General features: G+C 39.5%; 1 protein-coding gene across 7 annotated transcripts in view; it reads left to right on the top strand.

Annotated features, from left to right (window-relative positions):
* Nucleotides 1-27566, top strand: part of ANO3 (anoctamin 3) — a 495323-nt gene that overhangs the window by 157894 nt on the left and 309863 nt on the right. For 2 of the 7 annotated variants that reach the window (XM_070383649.1, XM_070383646.1), the window contains one exon: nucleotides 18762-18819. The exons of the other annotated variants lie outside the window; for them this stretch is intronic. The gene's annotated coding sequence lies outside the window, so the exon portion shown is untranslated. The remainder of the gene's footprint in view (nucleotides 1-18761; nucleotides 18820-27566) is intronic. 7 annotated transcript variants of the gene reach the window in all.

Genomic DNA, 27566 nt, shown 5'->3' with positions numbered 1-27566 from the left:
CAACCTCCCTCCCCACAGAATTTGCTCATGCAGTTCTCTCTGCTTTGCAGGGTACTGTACCTGTTTTCATAATTGAAAACTTCCTACCTAAGGGTTTCAAATCAAAACATCTTCATAAGATATTTGCTCACCTTGCCTCTATTAAAAACTAATGTAATTTTTCTGAAATGCCAACACAATGCTTTATCTGCACCTCCCTTGTGGCTATTATTTCTTCTTTCCTTCCATTATAATCATATAAATACACAGAATGACAAGCTATAGATTGTTTTAAATCATGAGTTTTAGAGTACGAGAGGTATGGCTTTATTCCATTCTGTTACTAATTTATTGCATGTCTATGAAAGGAGTTTTCAACCTCATGCCTCAGTTCAGTTCAGCATGCCTCAGTTACCTCTTTAAAATAGTAAACATTTGTGAGATTCATGTGAGTGTATCTTGATACAGTAAATCTAAATAACAGTGATTATGATGGTGATGAGCTTTGTGAGAACAAGTTTTGTTTAATGCAACTTGGAAACATCTGCAGAAGTGAATAATATGTATGTATGTGTCAAACACAATAATAGGAACCAGGTAGCACGATGCTGTCCTGCTGCCCTGGGCTGTGCTGTGTTCTCTCGGACCTTGGTAACATCATGGCCTTTGATATGTTTTCTTTTGCCAGTGTGTTAAGAGTTGTTACATATTTCCTGTAGCTGTTTGAAAAAAATAATTATCACAGTGTCATCATGCTCTACACCCTTACTCCTCCCCCGTGTTTTATGTTTTTGACACATTAAGATATTTTTGTGTATCCCTTAGCTACTGGCTATAGCCAGAATTGTAGCTACAGCATGGGCCAGGGTTTCTCCTGGGACATGCTGAGACCTTTATTTTGGTGGGAATTCTGGAACCAGAGGGGCTAGAGCTGGAATCTAGTGTATGTTGGAACCCCTCCTGGGGCATACTTAAGGCTGCTGCCTTGGCAGAGGGCTTGGAGCTGGAGCTGGGTGCGGGCTGGTGGGTGTTCTGGGTCAGCCTTGGCAGGCAGGCTGACAACTTTCCAGACACTTTTCTATCTGCTGCTTCTGTGCTGTCATTCAAGCAAGTCAGTTCGTAGGTGCATGAGTGCTAAGTCCTTCCGGTCGTGTCTGACACTGTGGAGCCCCATGGTGTAGCTTTCCAGGCTCCTTTGTCCATGGGATTCTCCAGGCAAGAATACTGGAGTGGGTTGCCATGCCCTCCTCCAAGGATCTTCCCGACCCAGGGATCCAACCCGCGTTTCTTTACCACTAGCGCCACCTGGGAAGCGCAAGTATACATGCATCATTTAAGAAAGGAGTCTTGTTTTACTACAGCCTTCTGATTTTCCTGGTCATAGGCTTCACGCGTTTTCAAAACCAGTTAAATGGTTCATTTTCCAAGTGCCAATCTCCAGCGCTGGGGTGCTCAAAGTGGGATTCAAATTCCTCACTTTTTAGGGAGGTTTTCTAGGTTTTGAAATATCCTTTCTCTTTTGGGTTACCCACTGAAGGTTGGGTTCTTTTTTTCCCCTCCTACGATCTCAGTGTGATTTTCTCTGTATCCTTTACCGTAGAAGAGCTGTTCTGCTAGTCTTCAGGACATTCTCAGGGAGAGTTGATCTATATGTAGCTGTAGTTTGGGTGTGTCTGTGGGAGGAGGTGAGCTCAGGTCTTCCTACTCTGCCATCTTGAGCCCGCCTCGTTGAAAATGCCTTTGAATACATCTCTGGGTTTTGTTCTTACAGATGCTATTGTTTAGAAATAATTCAGTCTGAGAAAGCAGAACCACATGGACACTTTGAGTCAAATTCCTCTTTTTCTACCCTCACCCATGCTTTATTCTTCTATGTTCTTCATGAAATTGTTTCTCCTCCTGCTCTCAAACTAGAGAGCTGATTATGTCTATATTCATGTGTTTTATTTAGCCTGGATATTGTCTTGTGATCAGCACACTCCAATGATAACTGGAAAGAGGGATGGTAGAAAAACGCTTAAACCCAGTGATCCCACTGTTCTTCATTACCTAAATATATTTTTAATAAGGAAAATAAAATGAATTTGACTACTATTCTCTGTAATAGAGTGCTTATGCTCGGTCGCTCAGTCATGTCCAACTCTTTTTAACCCCATGGACTGAGAGCTGCACTCCTCTGTCCATGGGGCTTCTCCAGGCAAGAATACTGTGAATGGGTTGCCATGCCCTCCTCCAAGGGATCTTCCTAACCCAGGGATCGAACCCTGGTCTCCCTCATTGCAGGTGGATTCCTTACCATCTAAGTAACCAGGGAAGCCCAATAGAGTGGTGGTAGGTAACAAGATTATCTTTTCTCTTGTACTGGTAAATGATCGTATGTACACTGATTAATTTTTTAATGATTTTATTTATTTTTGGCTGCACTGAGTCTTCATTGCTGTATGTGGGCTTTCTCTAGTGCGTGAGTGGGGACTGCTCTCTAGTTGCAGTGTGCTGGCTTCTCATTGCAGTGGATTTACACGCAGCCTTCCGTAGTTGCAGCTCCTGGGCTCTAGAGCACAGGCTCAATAGCTGTGGCACATAGGCTTACTTGCTCCTCGGCATGTGGGATCATCCTTTATCAGGGGTCAAACCCATGTGCCTACCTTGGCAGGTGGATTCTTTACCACTGAGCCACCAGGGAAGCCCTGCACTGATTTATATTTAAGAATGTTCTTGGTACCTAAGGGAAACAAGCTGTAATTATATGAATGGGTTTGTTAAAACAGAACTGCCTTGGGCGAGTTAACAGTTTCTTCGTAAGTTCCTGAATGTCAACATTTCTAAAATAAGAAATGAGAAAATGTCTGCACGGGATGCTAAGGCTTCTTCTGGCCCTAGATTAATTGACCCTCCCTTTAATGCTTTGAGGGATGACTAATAAGCAACATGTTTAAGCCAGAAATTTAAAACATTTCTCTTTTACCAGTCTAAAAAGGAGAAAAAAAAAAAATAATGAGCTGTTAGGGTAGAGTCCTTGCAGTCTCTGACACATGTTAAATTTCTCCTGAAACTTGATATTAGTTTTACTATGAGACTTTAAGATTTTTACTAAGGTTGGGGATTAGAAGAGAAGAGGTCAGTCATTCTTGCTGCTTTTGTGTTAAGTGACAGAAAATCATCCCATAGATAAGAAGCTATAGATACTTTTTATTATTTTTCACTGCAGTGAGTAATTATCATTGACAAAAGGCCAGCAAGGGCACTGATTTGACAAGCACTCCTGTTTCCAAAACCAGTAGAGATTTAATAATTAAAAAAAAGGTTTATATAATTTACATATGAGCAAAGGAACCATATTTTACTATAAAAAATGTTACAATCTTCCAAGTCAGGTAAGTGTGGCTTTGCTCTGAGTTCTTGAGTACTAGGTACTGGAAGTTGGAACACTTTCAAAGATCATCTAGAATTCCTAATTATTATTCATGAATCTTTGCTAGAGCTACTCCTACTCCAATTAATGACTGTTTTAACATATATTTGGGCATCTCTTGAGGTGTAGGGAGCCACAAACCAAAGCATCTAATTCCATTTTGGGTAAATTTTACAGTTATGTTTGTCAAGATATTTATAGGTATACTTTAGGAGTTGGGTATCCTCTTTTTTACCTTGCTGACATCTATAAGGATTATTTAAGTTTGCTTTATAAGGGGATGTATTTTATTAATAGTAGTGAGTATTGTTGTCAGTATCAGAAGTAACCAGTGAGTGTTAGTGTTCTAACACAGACACATATTTATGGATTTGTTGTCATGTAATGATCAACAGCACCCTTGCAGAAGCCATTAAAAACTTGTAATTATATAGAACACAAGCCGTGGGCTGGATGAATCAAGGGTCCTTTTATTCCACCCACATCAGCTACTGTGGAAATTTTGGACATTTACTGGTATCTTTTTCTTCTTCATTAGTCTCTTTCAGTTTTTCAAGAAGATAATTTATTTACTTTCCCTTCAATATAAAAGATCGGTTATTTTGCAAAATATGTGGTCTATACAACTCAGTTGTTTTTGATCTGTAAGCAACTTTCTCATGACTACTTATTTCTGAATGAAATAAGTAAGTACTTATGAATCTTATTTCTGACTTGATTTCAGTCATTTATTCCATGGATTATTAATATAAAGGGAACAGTAATAATTCTGAGCATACTTTTATACTAAGTTTCCTGCTAGTCATTCCATATATTACTCCACAACGATGCAGTGAGGGAGTCATTTTTCATACCTTTTATAGATCAGGGAAAAGAAGCCAAGTGGCTTTAAATAAGTCGACTCAGGGTGATATAGTCAATAAGTAACATATCTGACATTTGAAGCAAAGACTGACCTCAGAGCCCATCCTTTCCACTATAGCCTCCTGCCCTCAGATTATACATGCAAAAATGAGGAGTTTAGAAACTAGTATCGTGATCCTTGAATATGTTGGAATTGTGATGGACTCCATAAATTCCCTTCTCTCCTCCCTACCTGGGTTTTTAAACCAGTTGATAAATAGAGCACTAGAGACTGACAGATGGCTATCAAAAGGTCAGCTGTATAATTGATGAAAGCTGGGAGAATGGAACTTTGATGTGTGGCCAAATGAGCTAGGTCAGTTTCCTCTTCTTCTGAATTTTAGACCTTCCCATCAAGCAACTGACGTAAGTATAAACCTCAGACAACTTCCGTGGTGTCTGACCCCATATTACATGGCAGAAGATAGGGGAACAAACCAAAATAGATAAAAAATTTGTTGAACTAAGCATTCCTTGCTCCTTTTCTTCCAAACTTGCAAATCGTATAGCCCAGATAAACTAGGAGCGTATTTTGTTGAAGTCCCTCCACATTGGACTTCTGTATATGTAATTTTATAATTCATATAGTATTAACAAACACAGGAAACAATGAAAAGGAGTACTTAGCTCCTTCTTGTCATGAATTCAAAATATTTTTCTTTAAAAAGTTCATATTTATAATTGACAGCAATAAAAATAAAGACTATTAGTATTTTATTACCAAGAGTAAGGTAATAGGTTTATAAAACACTTACATAATTTGATGTGCAAAAATTGAAATTAGAAAGGAAAGTGAATTGAGAAACTAGTAATAGAACGGGAAATCAAAAGAATTATTAGGATTGAAAAAAGCTGAAATGACAGCAGCATTTTTAAAAGAATGTAGGGTACTGAAAGCAGAGAGACATAATAAACAGCATAATTAAATTATAAATGTCCTTATCATTATAAAGATAACTGAGTGCTGTATTAGTCATGAGTAAGCTCTGTAAGCATGTGTGCAGTGATGTGCTTTGAATTCTTAAAGATGCATTTACAGAGGAATATGGAAAGAGCGTTTTCTAAAACAGATGTGTTTTTGTATCTGCAATACCAAGCAAGATTATTTCAGGACTTGTTGTCATTTTTAATTATAAAAATTTGATATTTTACTGAGTGAAATGGGATTTCATTGAATGAAGGGTTTTAGGAAAAGAACTCATCTTCCTCATATCTGCTCACTCTCAATTCCAAACCTACCCCCATGCTCAGTCACTGCAATAGTAAAGAGACCAATTAGAAGCCTTCCCAGCTGTGGAGATCTGAGAAGTCATAGTTAGATTCTGGATATATTTTGAAAGTGGACTGAATGTGGGTAACGAGAAAAAGGGGTCAAGATTTTGGTCTCCAAGATTTCCCCATCAACTGATATGGGAAAATGGTGAGGGAATTTGATCTGTTAGCAAATGTCAGAAGGTTCATTTGAGAATATTGGTTCAGTTTGAACATGATTCTTTTAGACCAAGTGGAAATATAAAGAAGACAGATATGTAATATAAATGCCTGGAGTTAGGGAGAAATATCTGGCCTGGAGATCTGATCTAGTGGTATCAGATGTGGATAAGGTTTAAAACCATGAGGTCACCAAGGGAAGGTGATAAAGATAAAAAAGAGAAGAATCCAAAGATTGAGTCATGGGGCTTTCCAAAGTAGACAGGTCAAGAGATGGGAGGACTGAGAAGGAGCGTCTAGTGAAGTTGGAGAAGAGCCACGGAAGTGTTGTGCACTGGAGGCCGAGTGAAGAAAGTGTATTGAGGAGGAAGTTACAAGCAATTGTGTCAAAAGTCCTTGATAGACCAAATAAGATGAAGACTAGGAATTGACTACTGACTTTGGCACTGAAGAGCCATTGGTGACTCTGATAGTCTTAGTGGAGGTATGGAACAGCAAGCAACAACAACAAAACCTATTGTGGAAGATTCAAGAAGAGTTAGAAACAATAACTACCAACCCTACTTTTGTGGAATTTTGCAATGAAAGGAAACAATTAAATATGGAAAAAACCACCAAGAAAACAGGCATCAAGAGGTTGCTTCCCCTCCCCCCAATTTTTAGGGATTAAAAGAGTATGCTTGTATGGCGATGGGAGTTATCAACTAGGGGTGAGGTGGGGTGTGGAGAGAGGCTGGCTTTGACTCAGTAAGGAGAGCATGGGAAAGTTATTGGTCTGAAGTAGGTGACAGTAATGGAAACTATTGCATAAGTAAAGGAGATAGGCTTTGGTGGGAATGCAGTTAGTTTGTCTTGAGTATCAGGCAGCACTTCAGAATACATGGGTACAGTTGCCAGGGGGTGGATGGGAGCTGTGGAAGTTTTCTTCAGACTTCTCAGGGAACAGGAAGCAAAACCATCAGCTGAGAGTGAGCACTGGGGAGAAGGTGTTGGAAGACAGAATTTAAAGTGAAGGAATAAAATACGAAATAGTCTTCTAGAAGAGTGAAAATATATTTTGACTGCTGGTCAGCACTAAGGACCCGTTTGAGGCTACTGTTACAAACTTTAGGGCGATCAGCCTACAGGTTGACACATTTTTAACTCCAGTTGTGTTTTAAACTGTCCAGTCTATGCCTGGAGTTGGTGTGATATGAACATGCACACATACACACACAAATCGTATTTAAAAATAAATTGTGTCTCCTCTATTCTAGTCAAAAGAATATTTTTAATAACATTCATCTCAGCTCTATCTGAGATAGTATTTTTAAACATAGCAATACAAAGGCTTTGATACCATGTTTCTAAAACAGTTGCTAATATTTTTCTTTCTTTTGTCTTTTTCCCTCTAGGCATTGAATATGATTTTAAAACAAAAAATAAAATACAAAGAACACTATACCCCAGTCAACATAACTGACACGTAAGAATTGAAATTTATTTAGAGATCAGTTCCATTCCCCTCATTACAGATGGGGAAACTAAAGCCCAGTGAGAGGGATTGGCCCAGAGGGCTTACGATTCCATACAACTCTACCCACAGAATTTCATCAAACTTTACCTTATTTGTTTTCTTTAGTGCCATCTCACAGACCAGAATCTGCCTTTTGTAATGATATGGGCAGGGAATATTACAGGCTTGGATTTTGTTAGTTACATAGGACAAGCTAGTAGGCACTTTCATTATCAATATTCTTCTACAGAACAGGTGTGTAGAAAAAAGGTCTATGCTAATTCCCAGCAGATGCTCAACCTCTCTTCTCCTACATATGCAACAGCTCAGCTGAAGCAAAAGTAAACTATCCCTGCATAATATCCCTCATATTATTTTTAGGAAAATGGCATTACTGTTGCCTAGTTACCTCTTTAAGTTCTTAATTGTCTCTTCATAATGCAAGTATCATAAGCTATAGCAACCTCATGGGAAATCCAGAATCACAGGTGATTACCACTTTCATTAACTTTCTCATTTCCATTTGGAGTTAAAGTCTAGGTACCTGAATTCTTGTCCTATTTCTGCCATAGATTTGTAACATTGGTTAAGTACCAAACTTTGGGTCACTCATTTTTTTAACATATTAATTGAATAAGGTGAGCTTGATCAGTGGTTAAAGTATTTTTAAAGTAGCAGCATTCTGGTTGTGTGAGAAATGAAAATGACTTTAAAAAAAAATTTTGAATCAGAGATATGATGGCCCAGAAAGAAACCCTTCTCAGGTTTCTTTCAGACAGCTGCACAGAACTCAAGTTCTCCAAGAATCATGATTTAAAACCGTTAGAGGATCTAGTGTCTCTTATGGTTCCCTAATTTTATAAACATACGATGTTAGGCTATGTGTGTTTGTGTGTGTGATGAAAGGTTCAGGCAAGAGATGCCCTTTAGTTTGCCAAGACCCTTATATATACCCTAGACCAGCGGTCCCCAACCTTTTTGGCACCAGGGACCGGTTTCATGGAAGGCAGTTTATCCATGGTCCATGTGGAGGGGGATAGTTTGGGGATGATTTAAGCACATTACATTTATTGTGCAATTTATTTCTACTATTATTACATCAGCTCTACTTCAGATTATCAGGCCGTTAGATCCTGGAGGTTGGAGACCCATGCCTTAGACCAGAGACTGCTTTATTTTTCCCCTCATTGATGTAGTCTCAAAGGCAAAGAAATCAGCTCTGAGTGAGATTGATGGAGACCTTTGGCTTCTCATCTCATTTTTAAGTTTCATAATATAGATAAACCTATATTTGTTAAAAGAATATTCATGGTTAAAAGTGGTAGAGAGTGATTAATGCCACTAATTGCAAGGAGGGGGAGAAACTGGTGATTCAACCCTGCTAAGCTTAGGTACTGGGCAGAGGCCGTGAAGGCACCTGCCAAGATCCAGCCAGTCTGCCAGTTATCATATGGTATCTGTCTCACATGATTCTTTATCTGTGAACTGGATCTTACCCTGATACTTGGAGGAGTGAGGATAAAGGCTCCTTCATACAGAAGAGGTTAAGGAGTAGAACTTTTACCTCCCTATGTTTCATAAAGTTTTGTACTAACTTTCCACATGGCACATATCTATATTTGTCTCCCACAAATGTACTTTTTTTTTTTTTAAAGAAAATCTTTTTCATTTCAACCTAATGTTGAAATTTAATGCTTTACCTATAACATACTATGTACCCCATCAGTTCAGTTCAGCCGCTCAGTCGTGTCCGACTCTTTGCAACTCCATGAATCGCAGCACGTCAGGCCTCCCTGTCCATCACCAACTCCCGGAGTTCACTCAAACTCATGTCCATCTAGTCGGTGATGCCATCCAGCCATCTCATCCCTTTTCCTCCTGCCCCAATCCCTCCCAGCATCGGAATCTTTTCCAATGAGTCAACTCTTCGCATGAGGTGGCCAAAGTACTGGAGCTTCAGCTTTAGCATCATTCCCTCCAAAGAACACCCAGGGCTGATCTCCTTCAGAATGGACTGGTTGGATCTCCTTGCAGTCCAAGGGACTCTCAGGAGTCTTATCCAATATCACAGTTCAAAAGCATCATATCTACATCCATATCTATATTACAACTTTATGAAAAGTTAAGTTTCAGGGGCTTTGATTAAAAACTACATAATTATTTTTAAAGAGAGAAGGGATTTCAGTTTATCCAGTTTATCCCCTCATTTTACAGAGACAGAAATTAAGGAAAAATGAACTTCCTAAGGTTATCTGTTTAGTTGGTCATGACTTACTTTCATTCTGAACTGATTCATTAGTTCTTTGAAAATTGAATAAAAATTCACACAAACACCTTTGTAATCATGAAAAACAGTCATAAGTTGTGTTTCAGCATTGATGGTATCAATATATGATTCATTCTGATGTAGACAGCATCAGTCAATGAATAAGTGAATGGTTGCAAGCTTTTTAATTTAAACTTTTTAACCAATTGTCCTTCCTTCTACCATCTCTTTCAAGATTATATGTAGCTCCTCCAATGATATTGCGGTCCAGATCTGTCAATTAATTTTAGGCAATTCTACCAGACTAGTGTAGCCTTTCCACTGAGTCAGACAGTAGGCCTCATTTGTGTCTTATAAATGCTGATAAAAGAGGGGTTTCAGAGCTAAAGCAAGTTTGATAACTAATATTTAACAAGTAGTCTGGAGAGACTTTTACTTAGAAATAAAAATTTTAATAAAATATTTCAATTCACTAATGCATTTCTGAGGATGAACTAGTCTGATATAATTCTCTTTGTTCTCAATCCTTTGCTGAACTTCCTAGAATTGTTTTTCATGCAAGATTTGAAACATTTGGCCAGACGTACATACTAAAACAGAACCTAGCATTTTGAAATTGATGGGCATATACACAGTGGACGACCTCCCCAGTGACTTTTAGGATATGGAGTTCTCCCAAGATGGAACTAAAAATACTGTGATATTTTTTTTTCTAAATACTCCACTTGAGGCCCTCCACTTTCTCACTGATTCCCTTTCTTTCTGCCAACCAGATGTTAGTATTGGCTAGGACTCTGTCTTGGCCTTCTATGTTTTTTCTTCCTGTTTTTTTTTTTCCCCTTCTCTTCTAAGAACTTTTTCCTTGTATAAGTTCAGCTCTCACTTTTATGTGTGTAGCATCTCAATCTGTGTCTCCTACTCCTACCCGCCTCTCAGTTTGTGAACACAGGTACTAAACTGTCTCACGCTCAACCCGAAGATAATGTGCCTGAAATTGAGCCAGACTCAGTTCCTTCAGATGTAGTTACCAATGTGGAAAAGACGTTTCAGTTTTTTTGACTATCACGTGATTGAATTGGACTACATGTTTCTCAGATCCCTTATAATTATGTCATTTCCTGCATTTTGGGGGCTGGGGTTCTGTAAATGTGCTTCTCCAACCCCATATTCTTCTTCTTATCTCTCAGTAAGCCTTTGTCCTGCTTCCACACTTCTCTCGTTATTTGTCATGCTTGAAGTAACTTTATGATCTCCTTAGTCTATCCAAGTCTTTTTTTTGATGCTATGCTAAGTCACTTCAGTCGTGTCCGACTCTGTGCGACCCCATAGACGGCAGCCCACCAGGCTCCCCCGTCCCTGGGATTCTCCAGGCAAGAACACTGGAGTGGGCTGCTATTTCCTTCTCCAATGCATAAAAGTGAAAAGTGAAAGTGAAGTCGCTCAGTTGTGTCCGACTCTTAGCGACCCCATGGACTGCAGCCTAACAGGCTCCTCCGTTCATGGGACTTTCCAAGCAAGAGTACTGGAGTGGGGTGAAGGTCAGCTTAAATCCTATTAGTACCTGAAGATATTCAGTTCAAACTTATTATGACCATCCTAAACAAAAAAACTCTTTGTCTCCCTAAAATAATGTTTAATGTTTTATCATATTGATAAAACAATCGGGAAATCTAAATACTCTTCTATTAAGGGCTGGGTAAGAAAGAATAATGAATAAACCTAGGTTTAAGTCTCTTCTGTGACTTTCAATCTGCATGTCTCCTAAAAACCCTTTACAAAACATGCACTGTGTCTTGACTTGCTCATTTATGAAATAAGTAGGGTTGGATTAGATAGACCCTAAGTCTCTTTCAGTTTATAATTGATAAACTGATATTTAAAGATGTTTAATACAATATATGTAAGCTATACTTTACTATTATAAATCAATCTCCACTATTATAAAATAGACTCTATTTTATTACATGTTTGTCTGGTGATCATTAAATTTCTCAACCTCAGATGCTTATAAAAGTACTCACACTTCAGAATCAAAATAATAGATAAATTACAGGATAGTTATTCTATTTTGGTAACTGTATAAGACCAATTTTATTCAGATGAGCCATTAAAATATGGGGTCACCTACTAAATAGGTAGAACTTCCCTGTAGCTCAAATGGTAAAGAATATGCCTGTAATGTAGGAGACCAAGGTTTGACCCCTGGGTTGTGAAGTTCTTCTGGAGAAGGGAATGGCAATCCACTCCAGTATTCTTGCCTGGAGAATTCTATGGACAGAGAAGTCTGGCAGGCTACAGTCCATTGGGTCACAAAGAGTTGGACACGACTGAGCTACTAACACACACACACACACACACACACACACTAGGTTCTGATACTAATTCCAATGTGAGTGATGGGGGAGGTTTCCCATTCCAGCAAGCAATTCCTGGGACACCAGCTAGATATCCTACAAAAATTAACTGAATTTTGACAGTTTATCCAGAAATATAATCAAATTTCATGGTTACAAACTCAGTCCTGCAAGACTGCTTCCCCTCTCCCTCTCAGTTCACATGCTTGTCAAAAGCCAAAGTGGTCCAGGTTCGATGCATGAGACAGGGCGCTCAGGGTACACTGGGATGACCCTGAGGGATGGGATGGGATGGGGAGGGAGGTGGGAGGGAGGTTCAAGATGGGGGACACAACCCATGGCTGATTTATGTCAATGTATGGCAAGAACCACTATAATATTGTAATTAGCCTCCAATTAAAATAAATAAATTAATTAAAAAAAAAGCCAAAGTTGTTACCTACACTTTTGACAAACTGGCTATAAATCAGAGTTTCCCATGAGCTTCTCCTTCCTAGGGTTTGATCAGTTTTTTTAGATAGGCTTACAGAAGTCTGGAAAACATTTTCCTTACTAGATCACTGGTTTATTAGAAAAGATTATAACTCAGGAATAGCCAGATAGAAGACACGCATAGAGCAAGGTGTGTGGGAAGGGACACAGAGCGTCTGTGCCTCTCCAGGTGTGCCACTCTCACCAAATTTCCATGTGTTCACCAACCCAGAAGCGCTCAGAAACCTGTCCTTTTGGGTTTTCAGTGGAGGCTTCATTACACAGCTCTGGGCCATTGGTGACTGAATTCCATCTCTAGCAGATGTCAGGATATCAGGCCTGCAGTTTCAGCCTTCTAATCACGTGTTTGACTGTCCATAGGCGCTTTCCATAAAGCACCTAATTAACATAATAAAGGACACCTTTAAGCACCGCCCCCCAACCCCACTTGGGAAACCCAAAGGGTTTTAGGAGCTCTATGCCAAAAATGGGGATGAAGACCATCTATATATTTCTTATTATAAATCACAACATCACACCTATATAATATATTAATTGAATAAGCTAGGAAGCTTTTATTGGGGGAAAAAAGCTTGCTAGTACAAGGCACTGTGACAAATATTGTTAGATTGGGATGGGGATATGGATAGAGAAATGAAGTAAAAGGTTTGGTATCTACCTTCCAGGAGAAAATTTTCCAATGAGGGAGCACACAGATAAAGGTATTACTGTAATTATAAGCATGCTGCTGCTGCTAAGTTGTTTCAGTCGTGTCCGACTCTGTGCGACCCCATAGACGGCAGCCCACCAGGCTCCACTGTCCCTGGGATTCTCCAGGCAAGAACAGTGGAGTGGGTTGCAATTTCCTTCTCCAATGCATGAAAGTGAAAAGTGAAAGTGAAGTCGCTCAGTCAAGTCCGACTCCTAGCGACCCCATGGACTGCAGCCTACCAGGCTCCTCCGTCCATGGGATTTGCCAGGCAACAGTACTGGAGTGGGTTGCCATTGGCTTCTCCACTTACAAGCATAAGAAACTGTTAATTGCTACCACTTACTGAATACTTATATGAACTAGGACTTATGCCAGGAACTAACATATGAATGCTAATTAACATGAACAAAACTGTTTTTTTTACAAGATTCCAAGGTTATTATTCTATTTAGCAGAAGAAAAAAAAAATGAGATCAGAAATCTTAATCTCTCCAAAGTCACATAGCTAGTGTGATGAGAATGTACTATTTGTTACATCTTATTAGGTATCTTTTGAGGCTTGGAAACATTTCTGTAGAAGTGCTTATTTAAAAGAAATAATTATTTCTAAATGGAGGTGTCAGAAAATTGCCTTTGAAAGTAGCTTTAATATTGAGTCTTGTAAAAAGAATAGACTTTTCTTTAACTTGGTGGGTAGACAAGTCATTTTAAGCACAGAGAACAGATTGAGCAGAATCCCAGAAGCAAAGAAGTAGAGGTTGTGTCAGGGAATTCTGGTGATTAGGCATGGTAACAAGAGGAGTAGGGACTGAGCAAAGGAAAAGATGCAGCTTTTGAGGTTGGGTGGACAGGGTATTAGAAGAATGTGTTACTTACCTGGGGCAAATGTAATTGGGAAATCTAGCCATTCTAAGTTCTTCAAAGATGACAGCTCAATCAGCTTGTATAACAGCGAATAGAAGCTACCTACTTGCTTAGTTTTTAATGCAATTTACTGAAAGTTGTGTCTTCCTACGCACTTTTTCATAACTAATTTGACCTATACCAGATAGTAGTTTTACAGCAACTGTAGTCAACACGAAAAGCTCTTTTTTTCATGATAATTTTCTACTCTTTTTCTGGTCTATTGAGTTTCTAAGCAATTTTTGGTTCTTTGTTCCTCCTTGCAAAAGTTGTGCTCTTCTCATCGTGGGCTTGAAAAGAGTGTGTGGGTTGCCAAAAGGCAAATACAATGAAGGTAAGTTTTGAAGTTGGTTGCAGGTGCTCCCACCTTTTTTCTTCGGTATATGGAGGAGAAACTCCAGAGTCTGTGGGGTGTGAAAATTTAACACGAATTTGTAGGATCACATTCATATGACTAATTATTGTGCATCTTATTGAGTTTTATCCAGTAAAGCCAATCTACTGATAACAGGGTTTGTTGAAGGAGAGTGCAGTATTTATTGCAGGTGCTTGGCAAGGACTATGGGCAGCTAAAGTTCAAAAGACTCCAACTCCCTGAAGGATTTCAGCGAAGGATTTTTAAAGGCATAGTAACATAGAGAGTCACAGGGTACATGATCAGCCCATGTATAATTCTCTGATGGGTGAATGGTGAAGTAATTAACAAGAAAAAATTGTGAATCAATGAAAACTCATATGAATAAAAACAAGCTCTTATATAACATTAATGGCAGTAAGAATGTAAGAAGGAACTGGTATTTGAGTTATTCTGTATGCCAAGTACTGTGTATAAATCCTTTGTGTGGGATTGTTGATTGCTCCCAGCAACTCTGTGAGACCAAGAGTACTACTATCAATTACAGATTAGGTAAATGAGGATTAGACATGTGAAGTCACATTTTGTGATCTAGCTCCTTTTGCCCTCGCAGAGTCATGAACTTGGACACGAAACCAGGTCTGTCTTTTGAAGAGACAGAGCTCTTGAACATTCACGGATAGTGGTGTGATCCTAAAAATAAGTAATAAAATTTCCATCAACTGTGGAAATCAAAATTAGATGCATTTTGGGAAGAAGTGTTAGTCTTCAGACATATCTTACATGATAAATCATCAAAATCCTGTGTATAGACAAATAAATTATGGGAGAGGATAAGATTAACTTACTAGGAAACTCTAAGTTTATTTTGTTTTAATTCTACAATTCTATAGATGTTCTTATTTTTATAAAAAGTGAATAATTACACTTTTCTCATTTAGATCCACCTGTGGTATTAAATGGCATGTTCTTTCTATCCTATTCTATGAACATTTCAGGTAGGGTTTTTGTATCAAAGAATTTCCATTTATAATGAAGAAATTGACATCCAGATGCTAAACCTGTCTCCTTGTTGGCAAGGTTTAGGCTTTCAACATTTTCCTGCTCTAGGACCACACGGCCACAAGTCTGACTTATCAGAGAAAGAAGACCTCTTTCTTCCTCCCTGATGCCTAACGGAAACAATCCTCTGTACATTATACCTATTTTTGTATATTTCTTAGTGTAAATTCAGGGCATTTACTAGCTTGTTTTTTCTTGGGGATAAGAAGCAAGTATTGTCATATTTGACATTTTACGCTTTGTTTTTAAGTTATTTATTTGACTGCACCGGCTCTTAGTTGTGGCACGTGGAATCTTTAGTTGTGGCATGGGAACTCTTGGCTGTGTCATGTGGGATCTATTCCCCTCACCAGGGATCGAACCCCAGCCACCTGCATTGGGAGAGTGGAGTTTTAGCCAGTGGACCACCAAGGAAATCCCTGTTTTGTTTTGTGTTAAGTCACTTTATTGACATATGATTGACATACAAAATGTTCTGCTTAATGTTAACAACATGATGAATTTGGAGATAAGTATACACTTTTGAAATCATCACTGCAGTCAGTGCCATTAACATATCCACCACCTCCAAAATTATTCCCTGGCCCTATTAATTAAGGGGTCCCCAGTGGCTCAGATGGTAAAAAATCTGCCTGCAATGTGGGAACCCAGGTTCAATCCCTGGGTCGGGATGATCCCCTGGAGCAGGGAATGGCTACCCACTCCAGTATTCTTGAGTAGAGAATTCCATGGACAGAGAAGTCTGGTGGGCTACAGTCCATGGGATTGTAAAGCGACAGACATGACTGAGTGACTATCACTTCACCTATTAATTAATTAATTCTTTCATGATAAGTGGAATGTTGATTACTAGGGGCTAGGGGAAAGGGAGCATGCAAAGGTGCTGGTCAAAGGTGCTAGTCACCTGTTATGCAAGATGATTAAGTTCTGACAATCAATGGTATAGTTAATAATATTGTGTTATATAACTAAAATTTTTCTGGCAAGGTAGATAGATTTTATGTTGCTCTCGTTTGGTTTAATCAGTAGATTGTTACAATTCCATCCTTCCGGTTACTCAGACCAAACTCCTTATAGTCTCCATGATACTTTTCTCACAGTCCTCCACATAGGATTAGTTAATTTCTCTGTGACTCTATCTTCAGAATGCATGCCTAATTCAACTGCTGCTTATCATCTTCACTGTTTCCACTCTGGTCAAAAGTACCACCACCTTTCCCACTGGATAACTGTCCTTCCCAACCAGTGGCCTCTATAGCCTTTACTCTATTCTGCTACCCCTCACACACTCTCTTCTTGACAGAACAGCTACAACAGATTTTACAACTTTAGTCAGATAAGGTCACTCCTCTTCCAGAAAACCCCCTAAAGGCTTCCTATGTCATACAGACCTTACTTAAAATGACCTGCAACACCAGTTACCAGCCCTATGATTTTATCTCCTACTAATTCCCCGGTTGAAAAAAATTTACACCATGTGAGCGTTGCAAATTAGGTTTTACTTGGGGCAAGATGAGGACTGCAGCCCAGGAGACAGAGTTTCAGATGGCTCTGAGAAACTGCTCTGAGGAGGCGATGGGAGGAGCTAGGATATATAGAAGTTTTGCAACAAAGGGTAGATAATCCTAATGTCAAAAGATTGTCAGTTAAAGAAACCAGGTATTTCAGGTCAAGGAATATAGCACTTTTCCATGTATGGGAAGATAACTTCTCTCAGGGCTTACCAGCTTACCCTTGGCTGATGGCTGCAATTGTGATGACTATGATATCCTTTGTTCTCTGATATGGCAGGAAATATTCCATTTCTCACCCCATAGAGCACAGGGCCTCCTTGTAGGTCTCCTTACCTCTGGATTGTTGTATTTGTGGTGGCTTCTGTCTGGAACACTACATTTCTCCAAATATGTGTATGGCTTCCTGCCTCACCTCCTTCAGAGCTTTGATCAAACATCACTTTTTCAGTGGGACCCTGAGTAATCCTTCCCTGGCCATCATGTGCATGCCTTGCCCCGACTCCATTGCACTTATTTTTCTCCACAGCGTGTATCTGACATGCTATAGTTTTTTTTTATATATACATTATGAGTTATTTTCTTCCATTATATTGTACCTGGCATGGGAGAAGGAAGTTTTGCTTTGTTTAGTTTTTCTATTTTGATCACTATCTTTAGTGCCTAGAACAGTGCCTGATAAATGGTAGGCACTTTTATCAAAAAGTTTGCTGATGAAATGAAATGAACTACACAGTAATCCATCTTTAAAATGTAAAACTGGAAGTTTATGCAGTACTATATTTCCCTGGAGTGAACTGCAGCATCAATTTGAGCTCCTTAGACAGCAGTCTCTCCTTTTGTTATATGTGTCTTTCTGAAAATAGTAATTAGCCAAGCCCATGCATACTGTATACACATCCCTAATGTGAGGTAGGGCACTAATTGCCTGCCACACTAAGGACTTGTAGGTCTTCCTGTCTTAATTAAAGCCAGATTACTAACTGTGTGGAGATTCTTATGATTCTTACGGGATGTTGGTCTAGATTTTCCCCTTCAGTTCAGTTCAGTTAAGTCGCTCAGTCGTGTTCGACTCTTTGTGACTCCATGAATCGCAGCACGCCAGGCCTCCCTGTCCATCACCAACTCCCGGAGTTCAGTCAGACTCACATCCATCGAGTCTGTGATGCCATCCAGGCATCTCATCCTGTCGTCCCCTTCTCCTCCTGCCCCCAATTCCTCCCAGCATCAGAGTCTTTTCCAATGAGTCAACTCTTCCCATGAGGTGGCCAAAGTACTGGAGTTTCAGCTTTAGCATCATTCCTTCCAAAGAAATCCCAGGGCTGATCTCCTTCAGAATGGACTGGTTGGATCTCCTTGCAGTCCAAGGGACTCTCAAGAGTCTTCTCCAACACCACAGTTCAAAAGCATCAGTTCTTCAGCGCTCAGCCTTCTTCACAGTCCAACTCTCACATCCATACATGACCACAGGAAAAACCATAGCCTTGACTAGATGGACCTTTGTTGGCAAAGTAATGTCTCTGCTTTCCCCTTAGTATGTTCAAAATTTCCTTTTTCTTTTAATGCCATTCTTATTCTCCTGGACGTGGTAGATGCTTAAATATCAAAGGAATACAGCTTATTCCATTTTCTTAAAAAAAAAGTCTGTTTTAAATTAATTGCAAATTCTTTGAGGGAGAATGTAATTTAATCTTCATTGTAACAAACCAGAAATTGTAGTTCCTACTTACCATTTTTCCTTAAATAACAGCCTAGAAAAACCCAGTCTTAGCACCCAGAATTTCTATCCTGTGAATAAGAAAGCTAGCAGGTCTGTACAAGAATATATGTATTGGAGTGATCTTTTATTAGGACTTGTGTTCACTCATTCATTTATCATAGCATTGTAATGGTTCTTTTTGCAACAGGTATTGAGCTAGGTGAGAAAGTACAGGAAGAGAGACTGAAAAGAACATTATATACAAGGTAAGAAAAACCAAGATTGAGTCAGAATGGGGTGTATAAAAACAGGTGACTTTGGCAACTCAAATTTTCTTTGAGTTTCCTATTTTTTATTAAGAAAATGATGGTGTTAATATATACTTTACTAATTTGAATTTTCTGAGCACTGGAAGAATTACTGAATTATAAAATAATTTGTAAAATGCTGTATAAAGGTAAGTTCTTTTATTACCACATTAAAATAAAACATTTTATATTTTCATATGAAATTAAATATTATTATAAAAACTTCATTATATAATAAGAAGGGGATATATAAGAAAGAAACAGGGAGAATGACTGCCAAGGTTCTTTTCTAAACACAAAAAAAGTCAGCAGGAGAAAAATATATAAATGTTTGTAGTAAAAAGCAGCTGGGCTTCCCTAATAGGTCAGAGGGTAAAGAATGACCTGCAATGCAGAAGACAGCAGAAACACCAATTTGATCCCTGGGTGGGGAAGATCCCCTAGAGAAGGAAATGGCAACCTACTCCAGTATTCTTGCCTGGAGAATCCCATGGATGTAGGAGCCTGGTAGGCTACAGTCTATGGGGTTGCAAAGAATTGGACACGACTGAGCGACTTCACTTTCTTTCTTTCCAGTATTCTTGCCTGTGAAATCCCATAGACAGAGGAGCCTGACAGGCTACAATCCGTAGGGTTGCAAAGAGTGGGACACAACTGAGTGACTAAGCACGAAAAGCAACTACATGGCATGGAAGCTGACTGCATGGCCTGTGGAATCAGATTATCTGTGTTCAGATTTTGATTATGCATTTTCCTAGCTGCATGATGTTTAGTGTTTGCTTAATCCTTTTGCTCCTCAATTTCCTCATGTATAAGTTTGAGATAATATTTTGGTCTTATATGGCTAGTATGAACATTGAGATAAGTGTTTTGCATACTACTGCTACTGCTAAGTCACTTCAGTCGTGTCCGACTCTGTGCGACCCCATAGAAGGAAGCCCGCCAGGCTCTCCTGTCCCTGGGATTCTCCAGGCAAGAACACTGGAGTGGGTTGCCATTTCCTTCTCCAATGCATGAAAGTGAAAAGTGAAAGTGAAGTCGCTCAGTCAAGTCCGACTCCTAGCGACCCCATGGACTGCAGCCTACCAGGCTCCCCATCCATGGGATTTGCCAGGCAACAGTACTGGAGTGGGTTGCCATTGCCTTCTCCCATTTTGCATACTAAGGTCTCATTAAATATTAGTTGTTACATTTCTTACTAATGTTGCTAATATTGTAAGTGGGGCAGCACACAAAATTCCTTTTGCCACAAGTGGATTTTCAGGAATGCCATGCAGAAATGTGAGTGGTCTCTTGGTATGATAAAGGAGAATGGAAAGTTGGCCATCTTTCTTTTTCCTTTTTTTCTTTCTTTGTCTTCTGTATATTGATGGTTCCACTCTTCAAAGCTTGGATTGTCCAGGGCCCTTGCGTCAGACCCATCTGGTGCTCAGAAATCTTGGTTCTTTCCTTTTTTGAATGGCAATATGCATGGAACAGGGAGTACAGGGGATAAATAAAATAAGTAACAAACTGACCCAAGTCATATTAGTAATGACTTTTGTCCATTTTCAACAAGAGGTGATCAATGAATAAAATGAATACAGAAGCAAGAAATATAAACTTTATTTAGATATTCAGATAACCTCCCAAACCAAAAAGCATGCTCTATAAATACAAATGACTCCTCCTCCTCATCATCAAGCCTTATAACATTTTATAGTTATTATATTTTAAAGTCACATATACTTATTACTGAGTTGGATCCCAACAGTTTAATAAGTTAAATAAATATTGTTGTTTTTATTTTGCATGTAATTTTTCTGTCCTTTTTTAGAAATTCTAGGCAGGTCTGTAAGTATGTTATTTAAAAAAAAAACAACTGTAGATAATCACACTTACTGATGATCTTCAGATGGTGAGTAATCCATCTAGTCATCTGTCAGTCCATAAATATTTAGTAACTGTATATTATTTCCTACATTTTTATATATTATTTCATAGCTCAGTCACAAAGACCCACTTTAGTTGGGCAGAGTCCACTGTTTTGTCTAGTCTGTACCCTTCTTCCCTTTTTAAATCTCCTTAGCTTTCGTAAGACTGTGCTCTCCTTGTTTTCAGCATCAGTCTGAAAACCTTTGCTGCAAGCTACTTGAAGGAGGTTTACATGAAGCTCAAAAAAGCATCTACAATCTTTCAGGGTCTTTGCAGGACCTGTGAGTGAGTTAGGCAGGCAGGTCATAATATGACAAAGGGAATGATGAATGAAACGAAACCTCTTTAGGAGAAGTGTGATGAATTGAAGAGAGATGGGAGAGGAGGCACCGACAGTTCAGTTCCACTTGACCCCTGACAAGTGACATGAAGTTTCAGTTTTAATGCATGTCCCCAATTTTTCAAGAGAAGTTGCTAATGAGGGTATTTGTCTAAATATTTCAATTTAGAATATTGGCAATACTTTCTAATCCTTGAAAAAAAATACTGTGTAAGCCTAATAAAATGACCCTAAGTTCAGATTTCCACTCCAGCACTCTTGCCTGGAAAATCCCATGGACGGAGGAGCCTGATAGGCTACAGTCCATGGGGTCGCAGAGAATCGGACACGACTGAGGGACTTCACTTTCACTTTCAAGTTCAGATTTATCCTTTGTCTATCAACCCGAAACTTCTGCTTTATATACTTCAGAAGTTTTTGAGGGACAATATAAAGAAAATGAAGGCTTGTTAATATTGACTGCCTTTTATCAAGTGGCTAATGAGTTATGACAGCATAGTCTGTCTCTTTATTCTGTTTGACTAAAGACCTCTCCTTTCCACTAGGGGCAGGATTGACAGCAGTGGTGGTGGTGTTTTAGTCACTAAGATGTGTCCAACTCTTGTGAACTGTAGCCCCCCTCCCCCCCCACCCCACAGGCTCCTCTGTCCATGGATTTTCCCCAGGGAAGAATACTGGAATGGGTTGCCATTTCTTTCTCTAGGGCATCTTCCCAAACTGGGGATCGAAATCTTGTGTCCTACACTGTAGGCAGATTCTTTACCACTAAGCCACCAAGGAGGGGCTTCCCTCATAACTCAGTTAGTAAAGAATCTGCCTGCAAAGCAGGAGACCCAGGGTTGATTCCTGGTTGGGGAAGGTCCCCTGGAGAAGGAAATGGCAACCTACTTCAGTATTTTTGCCTGGAGAATCCCATGGACAAAGGGGCCTGGCAGGCTACAGTCCATGGGGTCACAAGTGTCAGACACGACTTAGCAACTAAACCACCACCAGTACCAAGCCACCAGGGAAGCCCAGGATTGAGAATAGGAAGGGTGAATTGAGAATAAAATTATCTCCTGCTGCTTATGAATAAGGTATCTATTACTAGATTATTTGCTCTAGATGGGGGTCACCATAGATTCTAATAGTTTCCCAGGGACAGTCCCTGTTTATACTTGCTTTCCCACCCAGTGTAACAAATTAATAGTTCCTTTTTCATACTTAAAATTATGCAAGTTAGTAAAATTATGTGGTGACGTAAGTGCTATTTAATGCATATCATAGCTATTGACAAACCAAAATCACTTGAATGTAGAGACACAAGTTAATAATAATTGTTGGGTACTATAGGAGATGGGGCTTCTCAGGTGGCTCAGTGATAAAGAATCCACCTGCAATGTAGGAGATCCAGGTTTGATCCCTGGGTCAGAAAGATCCCCTGGAAGAGGGAATGGCAACCTGCTTCTGTATTCTTAACTGGAGAATCCCATACACAGAGGAGCCTAGCGGGCTACAGTCCATGGGGTTGCAAAGAGCTGGACACGACTGAAGCTACTTAGCACTATATGAAATAAAACAGTTGTAGTGTCTAGACTCAAAACCAGGTTAGCTGACTCTGAAATCAGAGTTCTTTCCATAACCCAGGCTGTTTAAAATTTTATATTGAGCTTGAGGAAACTATTTTACAGATAATGGAAATAAGGCTAAGAGAAAAATGTACTCAGGTACATCCCTTTGGAAGTAACAGAGCACAGATTTTAACTAAGATCTTTTGAGGTCAAGGCTACGTACTTTCCTAGCTGTCTCCCTATTTGGAAACCCAAGATCAAGCATTACACTATACATGACAATTACTACACTTAACGGTACAATTTGATGATGCATATGTTAAGGGAAATAGACTCATAGAATAGGACTAATAGCTGGGGAGACAAGACTAACTGGCATAAAAGAATCAGAACAACTCATGATTCTATATAATTAAGTGCCAGATTATTTTGTAAGGATAAAGAAGTTCAGAAGAGACTCCATGTGGGCTGGTATATTCAAGGAAGAGGTGGCAAATCAATTGTGCCATGGAGAACTTGAGTGATGAATAGCAGGTGGAGAACATTTCCATGAGAGAAACAGAAGTATTTTTGGTTGTTTTTGTGAGGCAGATCAAGGAATATATTCTGACCCAAACTGAGAGCCTGTGCTGGGGAATCAAGAGAAATCTGGTGGAAAAACTAAGTTGGGCCAGCTTTTGAGAATTTTTTTAATGCTTAATTTTGTTTTAGCCGTACATATATATAACTTTACATAAATGCATAAATATGGTTATATACTTGCCTTTGGATGTATGGTCATTTTTTCTTTTCCCCCTTTTGGGATTCCTTCTCTTCCTTTCTCTTATACAGCCATGTTAACCTGCCCACACCCTTATTAATAGCCTGGTATGTAGTTTTGTGTGTATTTTAATAACACACACATATTCTAACGATCAGATTTCATGGTACGATAAATTATAATTTAACATGTTCCTAAGTCTGAGTTTTGTTTCCACTGTTTTTTTACCAAGATCAGTGATGCAATAAAGATTCTGACATTTAGGTCATTCTTTATGGCTTCTGTGTTTGTATGGGATATACTTTGAGGAGGTGGATTATTGGTTAAAATAGGCTCTCATACATCACAATTCCAAAGCAATATATGAAAGAAAGCTTTTCTCAACATCCCCTGTAAAAATAGGTATCATGGCTCCTTTCCATTTTTGTTAATGTGCAGAGCTTAAAAATATACCTAGTTATTTTAACTTATATTTCCTTGACTGCTGTAGAAAATGTATTTCCCATTTTAAATTTTTTATGACTTTTTAGATTATGATATGAGAATTCAGTCTGTAAATACTCTACATTTTTCTTTTCTTTTCTTTTTTGTTTCTCTCTTTTCCTCTCTCTCTCTCTTTTAAATTTGTCAGTCTAGGTTTAATCAGGGAAGCAGAATGAGAAATACTTTAAATATCATGGAATAGGGATTTATTTTAGAAAATTGAATTTAACCAACAATAGGAGACTTTAAGGAAAAAAGTGGTCCAAAAGGGGATGTTGGGTGACCCTATAAAAGCCACTAACCAGCTCTTCTGTGGCACTGGTATGGCCGACAATCAGGGAACATGGAGTGGGATGATGTGGCGCACTGCTGGAGCAGCCCATGGAACAGCTGTTGCTTCAGTACCTGCTTGTGGCATTGCTTTTCTGTAGGAAGGTAAAAAAAGAGCTGGACACGCTGCCAACAACAACAAGGGCTGAGTGCACTTCTGTGTCATTCTTTCATTGCTTGTATACATAACGACATTCCAAGTGCAGTGGCTGCTGCTTTCCTCCAGCTTTCCTACTACTAAGTCGCTTCAGTCGTGTCCGACTCTGTGTGACCCCATGGACTGCAGCCTACCAGGCTTCTCCGTCCATGGGATTCTCCAGACAAGAACACTGGAGTGGGTTGCCATTTCCTTCTCCAATGCTAACCCCATGAACAGTATGAAAAGGCAAAATGATAGGATTCTGAAAGAGAAACTCCCCAGGTCAGTAGGTGCCCAATATGCTACTGGAGATCAGTGGAGAAATAACTCCAGAAAGAATGAAGGGATGGAGCCAAAGTAAAAAGAATACCCAGCTGTGGATGCGACTGGTGATAGAAGCAAGGTCCGATGCTGTAAAGAGCAATATTGCATAGGAACATGGAATGTCAGGTCCATGAATCAAGGCAAATTGGAAGTGGTCAAACAAGAGATGGCAAGAGTGAATGTCGACATTCTAGGGATCAGCGAACTGAAATGGACTGGAATGGGTGAATTTAACTCAGATGACCATTATATCTACTACTGCGGGCAGGAATCCCTCAGAAGAAATGGTGTGGCCATCATGGTCAACAAAAGAGTCCGAAATGCAGTACTTGGATGCAATCTCAAAAATGACAGAATGATCTCTGTTCGTTTCCAAGGCAAACCATTCAATACCACAGTAATCCAAGTCTATGCCCCAGCCAGTAATGCTGAAGAAGCTGAAGTTGAACGGTTCTATGAAGACCTACAAGACCTTTTAGAACTAACACCCAAAAAAGATGTCCTTTTCATTATAGGGGACTGGAATGCAAAAGTAGGAAGTCAAGAAACAACTGGAGTAACAGGCAAATTTGGTCTTGGAATATGGAATGAAGCAGGGCAAAGACTAATAGAGTTTTGCCAAGAAAATGCACTGGTCATAACAAACACCCTCTTCCAACAACACAAGAGAAGACTCTATACATGGACATCACCAGATGGTCAACACCGAAATCAGATTGATTATATTCTTTGCAGCCAAAGATGGAGAAGCTCTATACAGTCAGCAAAAACAAGACCAGGAGCTGACTGTGGCTCAGATCATGAACTCCTTATTGCCAAATTCAGACTGAAATTGAAGAAAGTAGGGGAAACCACTAGACCATTCAGGTATGACCTAAATCAAATCCCTTATGATTATACAGTGGAAGCGAGAAATAGATTTAAGGGCCTAGATCTGATAGAGTGCCTGATGAGCTATGGAATGAGGTTCGTGACATTGTACAGGAGACAGGGATCAAGACCATCCCCATGGAAAAGAAATGCAAAAAAGCAAAATGGCTGTCTGGGGACGCCTTACAAATAGCTGTGAAAAGAAGAGAAGTGAAAAGCAGAGGAGAAAAGGAAAGATATAAGCATCTGAATGCAGAGTTCCAAAGAATAGCAAGTAGAGATAAGAAAGCCTTCTTCAGTGATCAATGCAAAGAAATAGAGGAAAACGACAGAATGGGAAAGACTAGAGATCTCTTCAAGAAAATCAGAGATACCAAGGGAAAATTTCATGCAAAGATGGGCTCGATAAAGGACAGAAATGATATGGACCTAACAGAAGCAGAAGATATTAAGAAGAGATGGCAAGAATACACAGAACTGTACAAAAAAGATCTTCACGACCCAGATAATCACGATGGTGTGATCACTGACCTAGAGCCAGACATCCTGGAATGTGAAGTCAAGTGGGCCTTAGAAAGCATCTTGTAAAGAAATACAAGAACTACAAACAAAGCTAGTGGAGGTGATGGAATTCCAGTTGAGCTATTCCAAATCCTGAAAGATGATGCTGTGAAAGTGCTGCACTCAATATGCCAACAAATTTGGAAGACTCAGCAGTGGCCACAGGACTGGAAAAGGTCAGTTTTCATTCCAATTCCAAAGAAAGGCAATGCCAAAGAATGCTCAAACTACTGCACAATTGCACTCGTCTCACAGACTAGTAAAGTAGTGCTCAAAATTCTCCAAACCAGGCTTCAGCAATACGTGAACTGTGAACTTCCTGATGTGCAAGCTGGTTTTAGAAAAGGCAGAGGAACCAGAGATCAAATTGCCAACATCCGCTGGATCATGGAAAAAGCAAGAGAATTCCAGAAAAACATCTATTTCTGCTCTATTGACTATGCCAAAGCCTTTGACTGTGTGGATCACAGTAAACTGCGGAAAATTCTGAAAGAGATGGAAATACCAGACCACCTGACCTGCCTCTTGAGAAATTTGTATGCAGGTCAGGAAGCAACAGTTAGAACTGGACATGGAACAGCAGACTGGTTCCAAATAGGAAAAGGAGTTCGTCAAGACTGTATACTGTCACCCTATTTATTTAACTTATATGCAGAGTACATCATGAGAAACACTGGACTTGAAGAAATACAAGCTGGAATCAAGATTGCTGGGAGAAATATCAATAACCTCAGATATGCAGATGACACCACCCTTACGGCAGAAAGTGAAGAGGAACTAAAAAGCCTCTTGAAGAAAGTGAAAGTGGAGAGTGAAAAAGTTGGCTTAAAGCTCAACATTCAGAAAACGAAGATCATGGCATCTGGTCCTATCACTTCATGGGAAATAGACGGGGAAACAGTGGAAACAGTGGAAGACTTTATTTTTCTGGGCTCCAAAATCACTGCAGATGGTGACTGCAGCCATGAAATTAAAAGACGCTTACTCCTTGGAAGAAAAGTTATGACCAACCAAGATAGCATATTCAAAAGCAGAGACATTACTTTGCCAACAAAGGTTCGTCTAGTCAAGGCTATGGTTTTTCCTGTGGTCATGTATGGATGTGAGAGTTGGATTGTGAAGAAGGCTGAGCGCCGAAGAATTGATGGTTTTAAACTGTGGTGTTGGAGAATACTCTTGAGAGTCCCTTGGACTGCAAGGAGATCCAACCAGTCCATTCTGAAGGAGATCAGCTCTGGGATTTCTTTGGAAGGAATGATGCTAAAGCTGAAACTCCAGTACTTTGGCCACCTCATGTGAAGAGTTGACTTTATTGGAAAAGACTCTGATGCTGGGAGGGATTGGGGGCAAAAGGGGAAGGGGACGACAGAGGATGAGATGGCTGGATGGCATCACTGACTCGATGGACGTGAGTCTGAGTGAACTCCGGGAGTT

The sequence above is a fragment of the Bos mutus genome, chromosome 15 (assembly GCF_027580195.1).
Source record: "Bos mutus isolate GX-2022 chromosome 15, NWIPB_WYAK_1.1, whole genome shotgun sequence".
NCBI classification, from domain to species: domain Eukaryota; kingdom Metazoa; phylum Chordata; class Mammalia; order Artiodactyla; family Bovidae; genus Bos; species Bos mutus.
Note: the sequence above shows the minus strand (reverse complement) of the source record. Positions and strands in the feature narration are given on the sequence as shown.